This window comes from Bombus terrestris, chromosome 7, assembly GCF_910591885.1.
Source record: "Bombus terrestris chromosome 7, iyBomTerr1.2, whole genome shotgun sequence".
NCBI lineage: Eukaryota > Metazoa > Arthropoda > Insecta > Hymenoptera > Apidae > Bombus > Bombus terrestris.
The window spans coordinates 14426566-14444523 of NC_063275.1; the positions used below are offsets into that span (position 1 = coordinate 14426566).

General features: G+C 41.5%; 1 protein-coding gene across 5 annotated transcripts in view; it reads right to left on the reverse strand.

Annotated features, from left to right (window-relative positions):
• The window catches only part of LOC100645287 (discoidin domain-containing receptor 2), a 220535-nt gene that overhangs the window by 157676 nt on the left and 44901 nt on the right, over positions 1-17958 (reverse strand). For all 5 annotated transcript variants that reach the window (XM_048407894.1, XM_048407895.1, XM_012310312.3 and 2 more), the window contains exon 3: positions 16035-16099. The gene's annotated coding sequence lies outside the window, so the exon portion shown is untranslated. The remainder of the gene's footprint in view (positions 1-16034; positions 16100-17958) is intronic.

Here is a 17958-nt window from a genome sequence, read left to right on the forward strand (position 1 = left end):
CTAATCGTTGCGTAGTTCCACTTTTTAACAGCTCTCTCTGTCTCTCTCTCCTTTTCTCTTTTCCTCCTACTACATCTTCCTTTTTCTCTGCTCCCTCGCTTGCTCCTCGTGGAAATGCATCGCGACGTAATTGATATTTGGCCGGTGATTTATGAAATTCTCATGGAACAATTTCCCTGGTAAATTGGCCGCATATTTTTAACCGAAAACTCGTCGACTCGCAACTATCGCGTGTACCCGTTACTCCGCGAAAGTAAATACGTGTTTTCGCTTAAAATACGCGGCTTTTTTCCCCTGTTCGTTTCCGTTTCTTCCTTTTATCTCTGCCATATGTAATATCCAATTCGTTCGTTCACACGAAACGAATCGTTTCGATTACGTCTGGTTGCTACATATAACTGAATTCGCGACTTTCGTTCAATTTACGCGGCTTACGTGCGTTATGAGAAGAAATTATTGTTACCAGTCAGCATTGAGAAAACAGTCAAAGTAATAAGGTCGCGTAGTTTTAATTTGTCCATACTTTCTAATATTATTGATTAAAAAATTGTAATACAAGAGACACGAACAAAAGAAGTGACTGTGAATGGCATTCATCTATTTTACGATGGATACCAAAAATTACAAAAATACAAAAGCTCTAGTATACTCCAGTATAAAACTCGAATGTCCATGAAGTTTACCACAACGAGCATCGGTATTCCTGGTCGAGAACTTTCGGCTGCGTTTTATGCATACGTACAAGCCGAGGGACAAAATTAGCGGGCACTTTTTGCACCACGATACAAAGTTGAGCACAGCGAAGAAACTTGGTGCGCTCTGAAGCTTTCGGGAGGAAAACTCTCTTTCGTCCATCTTTCCAACCTCGAAACCGCCCCGACACTTGTTAAGTACCTTATTTGAGTTTCAAAGTTGGACGTTGCACTTCTTTTTCTTTTTCCCTTGCTCTTCTTTTTTGTTGCTGCGCAAGTCCGTCTCTCGTACGCGCGCTCCCAACGCGTCTTTAATGAAGCGGGGCGTCATCTTTCGTGGCGATCTTTTTCGTTCAAAATGCGTCTCCTTCGAACGCAAATAACCACGAGCCTCTCTAGAAACCATTTTACGGATCGATCGATAAACGAAATGTCGCGATAGGAAAAACATACGAAGTATTTTTAACGACGCTCTTTTTGGCTAATCTTTTTGTTTTTCACGAGCAACGAATTCCAAACGTTAGAATTTTTTCCATATAATCCTATTATACGCAATAAAAACCATTGCGTTTTAAACTTTAAAATTTCGAGGCTAATTCACAAAAGCGACACTTTGTTTGTTCGAATCATATTGATAAAGCGCTTGACTATTGGGTCACTCGTGGCCATTCAAAATTCACGTTGCAGATAGGTAAGGATCGCTATCAGCAAAAATCCGCATCGATTACTTTATTGTTGCTTGCCACAAATGGCGCGTGCCTGTGTGTTGCCAGCAATCGCGTTATTGTACGAAGGTTTCACTACTGGCCATTAAATACGACTCATCGTTTGTGGAAATACCGACCACTCATTTGACGCTTCGCTCGTTTTGATGCAAAGTCGAAATCGTTAGTGGACGAGCGGGATTCGACGTTTCGATATTTATTCGTAAACATGCCGTGCTTCTTTATTACCATGCAAACTTGCGAAATAGTCGTTTTTTTTTTTTAACATTATTACGCCGGAAAGACCAGTCTGTCAGCCACAAAATTCATCCGCCAACGTAATTAACGACTTTTCCTAATACACGCGATGGCATCGAGACCGTATACGGGTTGTTTCATTAAATGGAAAATGCTTGGAAGAGAATGAAAAATGTCGATGACATATCGTATATCGCCGTACTTTATGAAAACTCCATCATAGACTTTCATTTTCCCTTACAGCGATCTATACTTATTCGGTTTACTTATCTCTCAATTTTTAATTGTAGTCTGCTACTACTTCCATAAAATCGTACACTAACATAGTACATGTTATTGATATTTCGTAACTGCTATATGTATATATAATTAAAATAAAAGTTGTGTATAAAAAATCTGCTTTATAAAGAAAAAGATCTTTATCGTGATAAAACTATTTTATTAGTGTTACGCATTTGTTTCAGTACATCGAGAATACTTGGGTTGGTATTGGTTTCACTAACAATCGGCACCCTCGTTTCCGGAAATTCCCATATGAAATCCAATACGGAATCCAATAGTATTTAATTGAGCTATTGTTAGAACTTTCACATACAAATCTATCGTATTTCGTTTTTTTTTAATTTCAAGTTTATAAAAGTTAACTCGTTATCTCTACCGTGTCGAGTATATAAAACCAATAATAGTTACTGCATCACCCTGTATATGCGTACTGTGACAAGCTGCTACTGAACAGAAAAATGGCGTTGGACATTGTCGCTCTGGCACGACACGTAATTTATGTATACCGTGTCCCGACGTTGCGATAATGAAAGAGCCACGATGTGGATTAATTAATCCACTGTAGAGGAAAAAAGAGGGGAATTCGTGAAAGCCGATTCGTGTCGGATCGGCTTCAATTACACCCTTTACATTTCTTCTTCCGCCGCTGCCATAGAAGGATCATTTGTTAATCTGATATTTAATTACCATTTAACGTTACGGTATCTACCCTCATTCTCCCTATTTTTACCCAATATATTAATCTGATATAAAACGTTCTTTTACAATACCGTTATAAAATACCATCCAGAGAAATACCATTGATTTATCCAATGATACTTAATTATACTGCTTCGAATTTTTCATCTCTCGCTCGTGTTATTTATACGTTAAATTATTTCATTTCAACGTTTAAACGCTAAACTTATTAATCCTCTGATTCAGACTCTTTTGTTCCCTCGACAGGCCACACACACAACACAATTTTCTACCATTTCAAAGCGATAAATTTTCAGTAATAATTCAGGGATCCAACAACCAAGCAAGCAATAAAAGTGAATTTTTTAGGCGCCGTTGCTTCTCCACGATCGATTCCACCGTATCAACGCTAAATTCCTTCTCGGATAAGGAGCACGTGGTTCTGGCACGGTGAACAAGTTCTCTCGAAGGAACATAACTTGCAAAGTAAACCGAGAGAGAACTTTTGTCGACAATAATTGTGTTCCGTTCGTGTGTGTACAGAGGAGACAGGTACATATAGGCTTCTAAAGTCTCTCATTACAGCGGATCAGGTCGCGCCAGTTCCAGCAAACGTAAAGATACTCTTTATAACCAGGCGCACTCGTTTCCACGGGACGTACGAGCCTTCGGTTCATCCATTGTGGCAGCCTGAATTCGACGTAACTAACCTAACTCAATTGCTTCCCTCTGCACACTGGGTCATATCAACGAATCCAAGTTACTTGTCTTTCGAGTGACACGACGCGTTCTCCAATTAAGCGATTCGCGTCTTCCAAACAGTCGTCTCCGTTTCACTCGGCACTCGTCTTCTTAGATTAGGATAGAGTCGCAATGAGTAGAAATCCTCTATGATGTCGTCTTCGACTGGTTCCCGTGCCATTGTGCAACGTAAACACGCGCCATAGTAATAAATATTCAGCATTGCCTCGAGAGTTTATTGCGTATACTATAATAGCATGTACGCCGTAATGGTCCGGGGATGTAATTGGAACAAACGTGCAGCTGGCTACGATGCCGCGTGCAATCGATTATAGGCGAGTTACGAGTTTACACGTGAGACGATCGTTTTTGGTTTCAGTTCTAAGGACTTGATACTTTGTTATTTATGGTTATTGCTAAAATTTCTCTGTATAATTGCGTGGAAGATCAGCGATAGAAAGAAGTACATTAATAAACACAGAAAGAAAAGGTTACACTGCTTGAACACAACCATTACTTTACACGCAAGCTTGCATTTACAAAGTGATTATTAAGATAAAAAAAAAGCAGAAAACTAACTTCTACGTGAGTATACGCTTTCTATAATGTATATGAATGACTTCTATGAATGAACTATCATTTTGCACATCATCCCGATCGAGTCTGCAGATCACAAAATATCCTTATCTTTTAATGAGTCGTTGATATATGACACTCTGATGTATTCCAACAGGTACCGACTGAGCTAGAAATAACTTTTGAAATAATATTTAGGAAACGTTAAAGTAGACTATGTAAAGACATAATTCCTGCATTTCCTAGCGCTTCCGATAAAGAACTAAACAGTGTAGCATTCGGATATTTACATCGTAATTCGACGAGAACTGGTATTTTCGTCGAAGACGTCTCTAACGTTTCCTCGTTCTGCGCAACCAGCATCTCCCAGGCGGGTTGAATTACAAACGTAATTCCGGAAATCCGCCGCAGCGTTCCGTTAAAATTCTCTTTCAGCCGGTGGTTTGTTATTCCACCGGAAGAAATTCCATCGGCGAAGCAATTAAATTCTAAGGCGACGCTCCTAATGAATCGGGGCTTTTTTAATTACAAAGGACGAGCATGGAATAAATTGTAACGAAGCTCATGGCGGCGGGGGTAGCCGGTGCACGCCGCTGACGTCTTATACGCTGCTACATACATCGCCGGTCTGGCGGTAAACGTTTCTCGCGAGGCAGAACGCAGTCGCATTCCAGAACAGTGATTTTAACAGCGTCGTTCCCCGAAACGTTAGGATTACTCCGGTACGCGCAACGTCGCAGTTTAACGGCCCTCACGTTTGAAAGTAATTAGGTTAATTCTACTGAAAGTTTTTGTGTGCCATGGTACACCCGAAATTATCCGCAATTTTTCCCTGGAACGATGGTGAAAAAATTACTTTCTTATCTCGACGATCGTTCGGATGAAACGTGGCTTAAAAGGGGACGTCGGATTACTCGACTAATTATTCGGGATTAAAGAATTTTAATTTACTCTTTTAATAAAATTGTTTACGTTGACGGTGAAAAGTAAACGCACGAAGGATGATCGAAGGGTAGAGCAGATTAATTAACGTTTCAATAAGGGACACCGTTGAAAATTGCAAAATTGAAAATACAGAGGGAGCGTCGCACCAGCCACGGTTATATGGTTAAATTCCACTTAAAATTTTCATCGTGGTCACTTCACCGTGCTAAGCAATTATTTCGCGACTCCGTTAATACAACGCGATGAGAAAATATGCCAACAGGATTCGGGAGAAAATTTCGCTACGTATGTCGAGCTCGTTAGCGCCGCTGCTGTGAATGACTTTTACGAGCGCTAAATACGATCAAGGGTTCGTTTGGAAAATAAGAATTCCAAGAATGTGCGTGTTTCGACTAACCGCGTGAAAAAAATCCAGCACGAGGCCGAGGGTGTTTTTATTGGTATTAATGAAAGCGTGCATAGAATCGGGGCCTGCATCGTGATAACATCGAGAAACTTTTTAACAATGGATAAACGACGAGCATACTGCGAGGAACGAAACGACGTTTCGTCGAAAGAAGAACTCGAATATATATCCAATGTCTGACATAATAACCTCTTACGGGGCGATAAATTATTCAGAAATTAATCTTCCCATTTAATAGACGACTTTAAGAGGAAAAACGGCAAAGTTTGAAAGAACGAAAGAACGAAAAAGAAAAGTCAGGTTACCGATGTCACGAAAGCACTCGTGCTTACCGGCTACTTCCTAGACGCATTAAGCTCAAGCAGAAAGCGCGGCCGTAAGTTTTTCAATTTTCAAGCCTCGAAACTCGAAAGCGACCATGTTATCATCGAGAACTGCGTGCCGGCCGTAAAAGCGGACACGAAAAGCACGTCACGCTAATCCCGGCAGCTGTATACTGCCGTGCGACCGTGCGCGGAACGCCGTCTGTAATTAGTTTTGCCATTAAGCGACTTTGAAGTTTATTCCGGCGATAAGCTTTGCTCATGGCTGCTTTGCTGCTTTTGCGATCGAACGCTCAAATTCCCTTCGTTTTCTTTACTAAATACACGCGATGTTCATCCGCAACGCGACGCGATGCATCTAAACCAACCGATGTGTGTATCATACTCGGTTCTGATTCACACAGATTACGAATGTATAACGTAAAGCTAACGGAAAGTTAATACGTTCGTTGCTTGTTAAGGTATATATGGTGCCATAATTTCGAGCGAAAATTTTGCGGAAATTTGAGCAGAAGAGAGGATTCGCCTAAAAGATTCATATTAAATGATAATGAACTGAGCGGCTGTTTATACTCAGGTATCGATAATGAGTAAAGATTTATTCAGAGAACGCATACACAGATTAGGATGCATGAAAATTTATCTGCATCTAACAAGACTGTGTGATGTGCGTGTGAAGCTTTTAAGAGAGAGAGACAGACAGACAGACAGACAAACAGAGACAGAGAGGGAGACAGAGAATAGTGAATGGATCATTCGAATCGAAAGTTATATAATAGCCGTAAATTTGTATAGTCCCTGTATGCATCCATAATCATTATTACATTATTTAATAGACCATTAATACATAGACATAGAATGGAAAAGCCACATAGTTAAAACGTAACTTTCGTTTGAACTGAAATTCATTTTGGCAAAAGCTATCCTCAAACGTGTACCATAAAGATATACATATGTGTCTCAAAAATCTTTCGATACGATCTGTTTAATTTGTTACAAGATTAATTCGAACGCAGAGGGAACGAGAAATAATTTCAAATGACATGACCCACTATCGTCCGCGAAAGGTATGGTGAAACACGAATTTCCACCGCGAGCGAAATTATTGCAGGTTAATTATGTTTACGCGAAATGCTAGCGAAATTTACCGAGACAGTGTACACAACGTGATTCAACGTCGCCAGAAGACGAAGCTTCTTCTCGTACGGCCGTATACCGGAATAAACAAATTTTTCCGCGAGGCTGTTTTCACAGGGGGTTCGCTAGTCGCGCTTCTTTTCCCTTTGTGACGGCGACGTGCATTCAGCCCATCGTCGTTCCCGTGTAAGTTTACTGCGGGCAAATACTATGAGACACGCTTGAATGAACGCTCGCGCATCCGTTCCTAAGCTGATTACGATATATGGGAATTCATCGGGCACGAGGTGCAGCGTTACGCTGTTGCTGCGAAAAAAAGTACCGTCTGCTCCGTGTCAGTTCGTATAACTCTGCGTTGCTTAAGCTAACAATAACTTTATAAAACACAATGGAAATTCCGCCCTCTGTTTTCAGAATCAGAACGTGAACGAGTTAACTAATATCATCGTGTTACGCGTGTGAGAAATTTTAGTTTCGAGTATAAATGCTTTCGAGTAAATGCACGTACGAGAAGTTTCAGTTCCATTAGCTTTATACTAAAAAATATTTCAGAGGGAAGAACGAAGATTTAAATGTGAATGGGCAGGCTTGAGAATATTTGAAATTATAGGTGAAACGAGGATATTGCGAAAAAAAATTTGACAAGATAATGTACCAGAAAATCTACAAAATTCAGATATTAACAATTGTCGAGAGTTAAAAAGTGCTTGTACGAATTTCATAAATCATGAATATAATTCTTGTAGACTGTGAATTAAAAAATATTTGCCGAATATACTCGGCGTACTTGTATTTTAAAACCTAACTCTCTTAATTATTCACATAGCTACTTCTGAACCGAATAATATATGAGAATACGTACACATTTACTAATACCAAGAATGTTCAAAAGGGCAGAAATACACCAAACGTGCAAAATAACGCACAAATCACGACCTCGGAGACGAAATTCAGCAAAAAGAGCAATCTGCGCGGCGGGTAACAAACCAGCCCGATTAAATTGATTTATTTATCATGAACCAGAAATAGAATTTCGTGAACTGATGGAAAGTATTGTAACGAGGAAGTATAATGCATTGGAAGCAGTTACCCCTGCCGCGAAATTGCTTCTTATGAAAACTTGTTCGAAGAAGTCGTTCGCCCGCGGTCGGGGAAAATTGCTGGTTGCGCAAAGAAGATTGCTCGCGAAGCTCGGAGGGTGAATGAAGAAAAAGAGGGACGCTACACGCAGGGAGACGAGAGGAAAACGAACAGGGGTGGAAAGGGGGTTGTGGTGAGTAGGGATCGGCCGAATAATATTGCGGCGCCGGGCGTGTTTACTCGTCGAGAAGTTTTGGAGCAGCCGGTCGGTTGGTTCGTTACGGCCGCAACTCCACTTACAAGTAATTAGACTAACAAGCACGAAGCTCGGACAGGCGAATTTCGACTGGAGAAATCCAGTCACCAGTTTGTCGGTATTCGCGTCAAGTTCGCGGCGTTCGTTTTCTTCGTTGTTCCGGCCGCCTTCCACTCGTTTTCAGAGGATTGCATTTTCTATAATGGCAGAAATTCGAACGCCAAATTGACGGCTCACGAAAGTATTCGAACACTTACCATAGAAAATTTTTACGTCCATATTGTATACGTTGTATAAACAATTTCGACGTTCCACTGATACTATACTATATCGAGATACGAAGTGATTATATTGGTAGAATTTAAAACCAATCTGCCATGTATATAGAAATTACGAGCCATTTATTGCAAACATAATATTCAACAAAAAAAGCATGAATAGCTATCTTCAGTATATTGTAAGTGTTAAGTATGGTACCACTGCACATTGAGATCTACCAATAGGATGAATAATTGATATTTAAATATCACGTCGATCTTTGCGAAATATACACTTGCATTGAATATCTTGTAATTTCTATACATCAGATTCGTGCTCATTCACTCGTTAAAGTATTAACGAAATTGCAAAGTGTCTACAAGCATTCGAATACCTTTTCGAGCCTGTGTATTTACTCCAAGAGTGTTTGTTTTCCATTTCTGAGATCGTTTTTATCATCTGTCCGGAGTTCCACTAAAAGTCGTCATTTTTATTAACATCGGGGATTATGAAATATCTTTGAAAAGAAGTTTTATTCGTTAAACGTTGAGAATCGTATTATCCGGTAATCCGTTGCTGGAAAAGTAACTTTAAAATAAACGTGCCAAGGGATCCGGAACAAGACGTGAAAAGGAAGATTCGAATTGGAGCGGAAGATACTCGTTCCATCCGTAAAGTCTGGATTTAATTAATGTCGTGCAAATCCCAGAAATCGCGTAATAAAATTCATTTGTCAGGGACGTATGTGTTTGTCTTGCGTTACAGCCGGTCCGGCGCGGCGGAGGGTATAATATAATAACGTGGTAAAACGCAGGATCGTGTAGCATCGAGCCGCGGGCGATTTGTAAAATTTATCTCGCCACGGAGAGCCAACGATGGTGGTAAAATAGGAGGCAGGGGAATCTAGGCTATTCGATCCATGGGGTGATCGCTTCGTGGGGAAAGTACGCGCGTTGCCAAAAGTGGCCAGTGTAATCTTCCACGTTATTAGCCAGCTTCTCCGCCATCGCCTACTATATTCTGCGAATACACCCCGCTTATATATTAACGCCTTCTAAGTTGCCACTGTCAGCCGTATTTTACGCGTTTCTCGTTAACCGAGCTACGTTCAGCGTTCGGCCAGCTAGCTATACGCTGTAAAATCTTATTTATTATTTTATATACTCTTTCGACAGCTATAGTATTATAGAAATCGATGTATTTGTGGTGCTGTAAATGAAAGAGAAAACAAGGTTGAACGAAATGGAGAGAAAGGAAAGACGCTCATCGATACAGCTTAAACGCTAAAAGAGTTCTTTCTGATAGATCGCTGAAGCTCAAACTAAAAACAAAGCCGAGGTAAAAAATTTCTTTACAACCACGAGAATCAGGTCTAGTCGAATGAACCGATGAAAAGACAAAATTGTAATTTGCTCCGCTTGTCACCTACTGATAGCTAGGAATTGGGGACAGGAACCTAATAGAGTTGCACAGGGTGTAGCCACGGTACTCTGAGAGCTTCCGTTCAAAGCTACATTAATTGTCATAAACGCTGAGACAATGGAGGTCAGGTCAGAGGACGTATTTATACGAACAGTATAGTTAGCCAAGGACTCCCAAGAATTCTCACGGTATGCATACCTCTAGTGCGGAATTTAAGAGTTAACACAAATTTTTAATAAATGCTTGGCTAAAATTCCTCCTCCACAGAAACTTGAAAAAGAATTTTTTCAGTTTCTATACGTAACAGCATCAACGACGAAGAAACACGACACTCGACATGGAAAGCCTCGTGTCGTTTTCCCCCTTAACCAGTGATCGTAGACCGCTAAAGCCACCGAGCCGATATTCTGTTGTCCGTGCACTCTGCCAACGAAAGGTTTTTGGCATTCTCGACAGCACTTTCCGCTCTTCTTTCCGACCTCCATGGAAGTTTATGTCGCGGTGCATAAAGACGTTCGGTGTATAGAATAGAAGCGAAGCGGCAGCCATGTCGAGGTGAATGGTTCGCCAGACCGGCTAATAATCGGTCAACGAATCGGTTCGAGTAAAGCAGGATCGTGTTGTCGTTCGTGGAGGACAGTATTATTCCTCTCAGCAAAGTAGTACAGGAAGAATCAGCAGAATCTTTCGGTGAACGACCTTGCGACGCGCGCATAGAAACGATCCTAAAGAGGACCATTCCAGATTACGTTCGAAGATCGTCGATTTCAACGACAGAATCCGTGGCTTCGATTCATGCAAATCCGTTTGGCGTTTTGGTTTCGTCGGTCGGATCGATTGTTTTCGCGGTTACGCTCTACTTCCGCGAAACAAATATTTATTCTTCCCTTCCGGCCGAAGAAACGGTTTCTTTCGCCGAGGTCTATGGGAATGCGCGAGATACTTTTGCGTTACGAGGCCGTACGTCCGCCTGAAGGGAGAAGACAAATCAGCGTGGAAATAGAATTTGCGATAGAATAGAAGATGAGAGAAAGGTAGCTTTAAATTGATAATGCGGAAGACGTTGAGCGATCTCGAGACGTCGATCGAGCTTCCTTAGACCCGTAGTACGCCAGGAATATTCTCCAGGAATAATCCCTTTTATCATGGAAATATAACAAAGGGATCTTGATTCTCTTGACGATGGAATGTGTTCGAAATTATTTATCGTCAACGCTTTTACGAAGAAATAGGATCGCGGGATCGTAAACCCCGAATTGAATCGGATTTTTATTTCACGCGGAATTCCGAGACTCGTATCGCGTTATCGGAATTTCTTGACCTTTTCCTCGTTATTATTCGCTATAGCTGTCGTCTCGTCAGTCGTCATAAAACACGCAAGAATGTCTGAACCGGTGGAAAATATGAGCATACTCGAAGCCGTAAAGTTCCATGGGACCTATATAAGAGTTCGAATACTAGACTCCCCAATTGCACTGTGTTAGTCCGATATCCGTGATATCGAATCTGGTTTGGCAAAGTGAAACGTTTCCTTTGCGTAAAAACCCGAATGCCCAGTCCATCTTGTACGATATCTTGTCCGTTTTGTTAAACGCTTTGCCCGTTTCGTTAAATCATACGGTCATACCGATACACAGAAAGGTTTGACGACCGACCGACTATCCGCAGTACGGGCCATTCGTAGTATCCAAAATTTATTTCAACGTAATTTAAGATAACCATAAAACGTTTCAGGAATGATATAGCGAATAAAATTCTCGTATGAACGCTGTACAAAATGTTTGATGAAATAACGTATATCATCGTAGCATATTAGCGTAAAAACTACAATACTACCGAATAACGCGTACGATTTTAAACGCCGCTTTATGGATACTCTTCCGGCGAAAACCACGAATAGTTAATCGATAAAATTTCGTTGCTATTATATTACAAAATTAATTATATTAAAACACACTACAATATCAACGCAATATTCTTACAAAGTCGAGAAATATTTCCACAAAAACCTCGAAAAATATTCTACGTTCTTTTTCTTGAAATCTTTTTTCCGCTTTGAAAGTGGAATTAAAAAAAAAAAGTATTCCACTCAATGACATGACAATTCCTCTAATTGAATCCGAGCAGTGTTTCTGTAGAATTCCTGGGACCTTTTGAAAAGAAGGATATGAAATTCAGTAGAAATAAGGTAAAAAGAAAAAAAGGGGAGAGACCAGTGAAACGATGCGTACGCTTGTCGCGAATTCTTGATTTATTTTGTCGTTGGTCGGAGTGACATTACGGCAGCGGAGCATTTCAACCATGCCGTCGGAGGTTCTCCTCAAAGAAAGCAAGACGGGCTTTTAATCCTTGCATTCCGAAGCCAGCGGCTTATAAGCGTGTAGCCGTGCCTGTAAGCTCGAGACAATAGCGCCAAGTCATATCGTCGGCACTGTAGTCGGAAGCGCTTTCGAGGAACGGAAGGCCGGGCGAAGAAGAGATTTAACACGGAATAAGACGATTACGGCTTAGCTTAACGCCTTCGACGCTAGAATCTTACGCCCCACTCTCCTTCCTTCCGCTCGATGCCGATTTTAAGACAGAGCCATCCTTATTGGTGTAATTGCATACTTCGTGCGGTTTAACAGGCGTAATACTTCTGCCTTTATTTCCATTTTTCCTAACAAAATGCAAGAACAATGGATGTTTTTGAGAAAAATTAGATTGCCTAACGAGTTCGTTCTCATTTTTTTAAAAAGATGTCAAAAAACATTCAGCATCGTGCATTTATACGAGATCTATTTATAGTTGATAACGTATGTATACTATAGTTTTATTATACAACATTTTATAAATGGATGAAGTGACCTATTATTCTACCAATTCGAAGCTTTCGTCTTTTTATAACAAAACTCCAATATACGTATTTTTACATTCTTTAAATTGTTGAATCCTAATAATAAGAATTTAACGAACTGAATCTAAACATTTTTGCACTTTTGTAATTATAACTGTCAACAAATGGTAATAATGTTCAATTGTAATTTTTAAATGGTCGAAAATTTATGTAAAAAGGTCGTTCTCCTCGAATGTTGCTATCGAATAACGACGATGCGCGATGTTACAAATGTAGTTAACCGTTTTTTGGTTAAACATTAAACATTACCAATCAGTGGTAACGTTGGAATGGAAACCGATGTGCCGCAGAGCCCTGTGTAATCCTCGCGCGGTTCACATTTGTCGATACGTCATTAAATATTTTCCCACAATATGGTATTTATACTGTGGCCACTGTTGCATATGCATACAAACGCGGTATCTGCATATTTCACCTGTACCAAAGCTAAACGTACCGTTTGCCAGATCTCCATTGGTTATTCCTCCAATTTTTCTAATTATCTAATAAACCGCAATAGTTTGCAATTTGCTCTTCCATCTTTCAACGTAATATCCAGATACATTTTCGATATATATTCCATGTCGAAATACCCTGCGAAATATTATCGGAGAAGCTAGACGAGCAGAACTAGAAGATGAACAAGGTTATCAGAAATAATCGGAAAAGTCGGTCAAGTGGTGACGCGTTGTTCGGTCAGTGGGTGGGTGAATCGTCGTGGAACCACGTCAAACAAACCGATTCCCACGGGATACCCGCCGTTGGCTGCGACCTTATTATTTCTGATAACAACCGCGTCGATACAAAACTATACGTTCGAGGCTTTCGTCGCAAAATAGCAGCGAGTTTCTGCAATGAAGCAACAGCGTCCGCGTAATCGTTGTTTCGATTCGACGAAGAGCAGGCCGAGTTCGTTTCAATTGCAGGATCGGAAGAAGGAAACGGTTTCATCGCTCTATGCTATTCGATCGTATTTCCCTTGAACCACGCCCTACATTCGGCAGAACGAGACCGAGAGAAAGGGATACGAACGAATTTATACGGTCAAGATTGCGTATCACTGCGACCGCAAGAAATCCTGGGAACTCACAGCAGCGCGCGCGTCCTCGATACAAAGAAGCTACCGTCTAAAAAGGTAGTTTATGTCGACGAGTAGGAAGAAGTCAATAGCTCGGGCCATGGCAATCTCGAATCTCTTTCGAGTTATTTTACAGAGGAATCGAAGAACGTTCCTTAACTTTTTCGAGCGTCTAGTCGACAGTCGCCTAAGACGTCCCTACGTCCAATGATCGGTTAAACTCGTCAATTTGCAAAAATGTAGATACAACTTACTATCATTTTTAATCGACTGTATACATTCTCCCGTTTGGTCGTTCCGGCAATTCATTACGCATACGTAGTTTGTCAGTTTATGTGCAATTTCTCAGCTTAATTAATTATTAGATATCGTCCGATTTAGATAAATATTATGGTTATCGTAAAGTGTCACTACGCGGCGAACGAGCGCCGTATCAAAGACGTTAAAACGCGAATCGATCAATTCGCTAGCCAATTAAACATCGCGAAATCACTGTCACTGAACTCAGTGGCTGAAGTCTGACGATCGTATTATCACGAATTAATGCGTCTCTACGAGTAACGAAGATCGAGCATTCCCCAACTCCCTCGTCGATCATCCCGATGTCGGAGCCTCGACGAAGGCGCTCAAAGGATTTTTACCTCCGGACCCGAGCCTCTTCGCCGAGGAACTTCAGTAATTCGCTTACGCATTCTCGCAACGGACTTACCCTTGCCTTCGCTTCCGCGGATTTCTGCCTGTGCCTGGACTCCGCCAGCATCGACTGGATTTTCTCGAGCAGAATGTAAGAGGCGAGCGGAGGAGAAAAGGGTAAGAGCTGAGAGGGTGGAAGAAAACAAAGCGTTTAATCGGCTTCTGTTTCTTTCTTCCTTCGCGTATAGGATACAGTATGGCATTTTCGTTTCAATTTCGTAGTTAAGCTCCGGCCAGTTGTTCCTTCTATTGCTTTTCTAGCCGTGTTTCGTTTTCGTCGACTAGCATTCTCGATCTTTTGATCGAGTCTCTCCAGAACTCTATCCGAGATATTGTTAGGGAGAGGAAGAAGTTACTCGTTTGTAATACAAAATTGTCCCGAGTTTCTGCAATATCTGAGCTCTTCAAAATGAAAAGGTGGAGGGTTGGGGGAGTTTAATAGAAACAACGAATCTAGTAGCTACGATATCTGACGATAATGAAAGAAAAATTAAATGTACAGACACGTTTCTATTAACAAGCAGGTGGGGAATCGAGGTAGAGCGACAATGGGATACAGTAGCGTGGCGGGAGCGCGTTTCGAAGCTTCCTTGTTCCCTGTAAGGCCACTTCTGCCCTCTTCGGGGATGCGAAGTTGCCTTGGCTAATGCACGTTAATCGCACGGTAGCTGACGAACACTCCACAAACCTGACCCCCTCGACAACATGAATGATTCAGCGGGCGAACATAGAGAACGGAGGGTCGTTATTGTTATAAAGGGGGAATGAATTTTACACGGAACCCGGGACAGACACAGATGGACGCACGATGACTAGTGACGTTTATAGCCCGGTCGCGTTTGAAATTAAATTAATAGGTTCGATGAAACGGGTGTTCTTGGTTGCTGGAACTATATCAGGGTACAAAGTTTATATCTTTGACCGAGTAATAGAGTGGTCGCGTTGATAAAACCTTTGAAAATCGATTAAGAATATAGTTTAAAGGCTGACGAACAGGAAATAAGATGGGGATATAGCAAAAAGCTGAAAATCGTCTGAATTATCGTAGTCGTTCGTCGTTGCCTAAAGCTGCCCTTTCTTCCTCGTTTTATGAAATTCCTGTCATAAGTCTCTCAGGTAAGTTGATTGGATTGGTCGGTCGCAGCAGCCGCATCTCGTAACCCCATTTCCCAGCGAGAAAAGCGACCAGGATTTATAGTACGAGCCGCCGTATATTGATGCCGCAGCTTAGATTTCGATTTGGACGGAGCTTTAGGCGAGCGTCGAAAGGCGCCAATTTTCACGGGCCTCGTGAAACTTCCAATGTACAGGACGGATGAAACTTTATGAAATTCATGAGAGACGCCCTGTGCAGCCGGTGGGCCGATCAGCTCGCTCGACCGAATAATATTCCACGCTTGGAAATCATCGCGGTCGAGAACGTCTCGCGCCGGGAAAGTTTCGGGGACTTTTCGTGGGAAGCCACGAATCTTCGGTTCCGGGAGCTTAGAAATTTTTAAGCCACCGTCAACGATATTACCGTCCGAACTCGATTCCGACTGAGACAGTCAATTGCTTTCCAACGCGGCGGGTTCGCGATTTAAGGGTAATACGAATGAAAAGACACGATTGGATAGAAAAAGGTACTCACCGATCGTGGGGATGTGTCTCGGCGCGTCCTACGTTTCACTGCATCTTCGTCTGCGATTGGAAAGCCTGCAAGCACACGTGAAACCAGAAGCGATAAGTTAATTCTAGTGAGCTCGAAACTGTTCCGTATAAAGATCTATGCTTCTTACTACTCGAATAGATAAATTCGATATCTAGACGATCATGTGCAAAATTGCCTATAAGTACAAGCGGGGGAGGGGGGACGATTCGCGGCAGAAACGACGCGATAAGAAGCTTGAAATCGGTCGTGACAGTGGAAAAGGATTCAATATTGATTCGAGGACGGGCGGAAGAGGTAGCCGCGTTCGCGACAGCGCGTTTCCGTATGTATTTCTACATCTCAGTCCGATCGGCCAGCCGATACCCTTCTTTATCATTTTTACGGCCGAGTAGGAGGACGTGGTGGAGGCGTCCGCATATTTATCCAAGCGTGCCGGCAATAAAACACAGGCCTGGCGCGCATATCCGCTTGTACCATGGCTGCTTTCCTGTATAATATTTCGCTTAAGGAATTCGTAGACGTCGCGAGATGCGGCGGCACCGAACCGCGCGGCGAGGTCGTGCAAATACGCTCGCGTACCAACCTACGTCTGATTTAATGCGAAAACGGGAGCGAGATTGTATCGCGACTGGTTGGAAATTTGACGAAGACACTGACAAACTATTCCTAGCGGATTCATCGAGTAACTTTGTGGATGGCTTCGTCTATTCGCCTGTCTGTCCCTTCGGTTCGCTGGAGAGTTATTTAGTCTAATAACGAATTCATTCGATGACACGGCGTTACATTGCGAGGTTAGTTCCGCGAACTCAGCGCGCAATGCTACGGATCTTATCCGTATTGAAATATCGTGGCAGAGAAACATGGAGATTTTTATATTTCTCTGCTTCTTATTATACCAGTATTATATATATATACGTACATTGCTTTATAGTACTGGAAGTTCTTAGAATTGAAGTGCAAGATTAACACTTTGTTGAATAATAATTTTAGTACCTCTTCGAATAGTTACGTGATTACTTCATTAAATAATATTTCGATCTTTTAAGAAATAAATTTTCTGAAGTAGTTTTTAATTTAACATACTTTCATTGATCTTGAGTAAGCTTCAACATATTCGATCTTTTGTGAAATTGTAAAGATGTTTGTAAAAAATGTTTTAAGAAGATTCGTAAAAGTTTTTTTCGAAGGTACTTGTAAAGCTGCAGCTAAGCTCGTAGCATGATTTCCGACGTTATTTCGTTCAAGACGGTACCCTTTATATTGACCAATTCTGAGTTACCAGTATTTCATTTATTCGATAGAAGTTGCAAGTATCGATTTTCAGGAACGCTACGAACTTTCTCAACGACCCGATAGAACAAAGATAATAACAATAATTTATCGTTAACAATCATTTCTTATTATTATTGAGAATATCTAGCTTCTATACAAAGTTTTTCGCGCTGCAGGAGCAACTTTTCCAGTTTTCCGAATACCACCGTGGAATATGTCGAAGGATCGCGTTTAATTCGCGGAATAACGCGATTGGCTTCCAGCTTCTATCGGAATAAGAGTTAAGGGAGTCGCTGGATAACCTACGTCGCGAATTTAATAATAGAAAAAGTTTCTAGCCTTACAAATTTAACAAGAAACTTCGACCTGGACCCCGTCCGCATTCGGAAGTTTCCCATCTTCCGTAGTTCGGTTCCCGCGCATTCAACCGGACGATCCAGGCAATCTCCGCCAAAGAGATTCCATAGGGAATCGATATGTGAACGTCGGTTAGAGGTTGACGTGCTTTGAACGACGTTTATCTTACCTCTTCCTATTTCGAATCGTTCAATTAACGGAATATTTCATTTTTCACTATTACGTAGAGACGTGATGTTAATTAAAACGAACCTCCCAGATATTCGATCGAAGC